This window comes from Oncorhynchus nerka, unplaced genomic scaffold (genome assembly GCF_034236695.1).
Source record: "Oncorhynchus nerka isolate Pitt River unplaced genomic scaffold, Oner_Uvic_2.0 unplaced_scaffold_764, whole genome shotgun sequence".
In the NCBI taxonomy this organism is placed as follows: domain Eukaryota; kingdom Metazoa; phylum Chordata; class Actinopteri; order Salmoniformes; family Salmonidae; genus Oncorhynchus; species Oncorhynchus nerka.
In genome coordinates this window covers 158,641-161,597 of record NW_027040452.1, presented here as the reverse complement: position 1 = coordinate 161,597, position 2,957 = coordinate 158,641, and positions in this window count along the sequence as shown.

Genomic DNA, 2,957 nt, shown 5'->3' with positions numbered 1-2,957 from the left:
CGTCGACTTTTTGAATTTAAAAAAATGACGTTACGTTTTGAAACGATGTTTTTTTCGTTTATCACACAGTCTACATATAACGATATCTAGGCTTTATATGGATCGATTTAATCGAAATAAAGACCCAAATAGTGTTTATGGGACATCTAGGAGTGCCAACAAAGAAGATGGTGAAAGGTAATGAATGTTTTCTATTTTATTGTGCGGTTTGTGTAACGCCGAAATGCTAATTATTTTGTTTACGTCCCCTGTGGGTCTTTTGGGGTGTTGCATGCTATCAGATAATAGCTTCTCATGCTTTCGCCGAAAAGCATTTTAAAAATCTGACTTGTAGCACTCACTTCCGTCATCATGAAGTGCTTTGAGAGACTAGTCAAGGACCATATCACCTCCACCCTACCTGACACCCTAGACCCACTCCAATTTGCTTACCGCCCAAATAGGTCCACAGACGATGCAATCTCAACCACACTGCACACTGCCCTAACCCACCTGGACAAGAGGAATACCTATGTGAGAATGCTGTTCATCGACTACAGCTCGGCATTCAACACCATAGTACCCTCCAAGCTCGTCATCAAGCTCGAGACCCTGGGTCTCGACCCCGCCCTGTGCAACTGGGTACTGGACTTCCTGACGGGCCGCCCCCAGGTGGTGAGGGTAGGCAACAACATCTCCTCCCCGCTGATCCTCAACACGGGGGCCCCACAAGGGTGCGTTCTGAGCCCTCTCCTGTACTCCCTGTTCACCCACGACTGCGTGGCCACGCACGCCTCCAACTCAATCATCAAGTTTGCGGACGACACAACAGTGGTAGGCTTGATTACCAACAACGACGAGACGGCCTACAGGGAGGAGGTGAGGGCCCTCGGAGTGTGGTGTCAGGAAAATAACCTCACACTCAACGTCAACAAAACTAAGGAGATGATTGTGGACTTCAGGAAACAGCAGAGGGAACACCCCCTATCCACATCGATGGAACAGTAGTGGAGAGGGTAGCAAGTTTTAAGTTCCTCGGCATACACATCACAGACAAACTGAATTGGTCCACTCACACTGACAGCGTCGTGAAGAAGGCGCAGCAGCGCCTCTTCAACCTCAGGAGGCTGAAGAAATTCGGCTTGTCACCAAAAGCACTCACAAACTTCTACAGATGCACAATCGAGAGCATCCTGGCGGGCTGTATCACCGCCTGGTACGGCAACTGCTCCGCCCTCAACCGTAAGGCTCTCCAGAGGGTAGTGAGGTCTGCACAACGCATCACCGGGGCAAACTACCTGCCCTCCAGGACACCTACACCACCCGATGTTACAGGAAGGCCATAAAGATCATCAAGGACATCAACCACCCGAACCACTGCCTGTTCACCCCGCTATCATCCAGAAGGCGAGGTCAGTACAGGTGCATCAAAGCTGGGACTGAGAGACTGAAAAACAGCTTCTATCTCAAGGCTATCAGACTGTTAAACAGCCACCATTGAGTGGCTGCTGCCAACACACTGTCATTGACACTGACCCAACTCCAGCCACTTTAATAATGGGAATTGATGGGAAATGATGTAAATATATCACTAGCCACTTTAAACAATGCTACCTTATATAATGTTACTTACCCTACATTATTCATCTCATATGCATACGTATATACTGTACTCTACATCATCGACTGCATCCTTATGTAATACATGTATCACTAGCCACTTTAACTATGCCACTTTGTTTACTTTGTCTACATACTCATCTCATATGTATATACTGTACTCGATACCATCTACTGTATGCTGCTCTGTACCATCACTCACTCATATATCCTTATGTACATATTCTTTATCCCCTTACACTGTGTATAAGACAGTAGTTTTAGAATTGTTAGTTAGATTACTTGTTGGTTATCACTGCATTGTCGGAACTAGAAGCACAAGCATTTCGCTACACTTGCATTAACATCTGCTAACCATGTGTATGTGACAAATAAAATTTGATTTGATTTGATTTGATTCACAACGAGTGTAGCTTTAATTCGATACCCTGCATGTGTATTTTAATGAACTTTTGAGTTTTAACTAATACTATTAGCATTTAGCGTAGCGCATTTGCATTTCCAGAGCTCTAGTTGGGACGCAAGCGTCCCGAGTAGAAGCAACAGGTTAACTTCTTATGGTATAGGGGACGCTTGCGTCCCACTTGTGCAAAAGCCAGGAAAAGCATAAGAAGCTATTATCTGATGATAGCACAACACTAATCAAACAGGGTAGCATATTTCAACCCTGCAGGGGCTACACAAAACGCAGAAATAAAATATAAAACATGCATTACCTTTGACAAGCTTCTTTTGTTGGCACTCCAATATGTCCCATAAACATCACAATTGGTCCTTTTGTTCGAATAATTCCGTCCATATATATCCAAAATGTCAATTTATTTGGCGCGTTTGATCCAGAATAAAACAGCTTCCAAAATGCGCAACGTCACTACAAAATATTTCAAAAGTTGCCTATAACCTTTGCCAAAATACTTTTGTAATACAACTTTAGGTATTTTTAAATGTTAATAATCGATCAAATTGAAGATGGGTCTATCTGTGTTCAATACAGGAACACAACAAACCAAGCTACTTTTCACGTCTTGCACAACTCTCAACAGTGTTATGCAGTTCCTAGATGGCTTACTTCTTCATTGCACAAATGAATAACCTCAACCAAATTCCAAAGACTGGTGACATCCAGTGGAAGCGGTAGGTACTGAAAACAGGTTCCTAAGAAATATTGTTTGCCAACGAGAGCCACTGAACAGACAGACCTAAAAAAATATATCTGAACGGTTAGTCCTCGGGGTTTTGCCTGCAACATAAGTTCTGTTATACTCAACGACATGATTCAAACAATTTTAGAAACTTCAGAGTGTTTTCTATCCAAATCTACTAATAATATGCATATCTTATATTCTTGGCATGAGTAG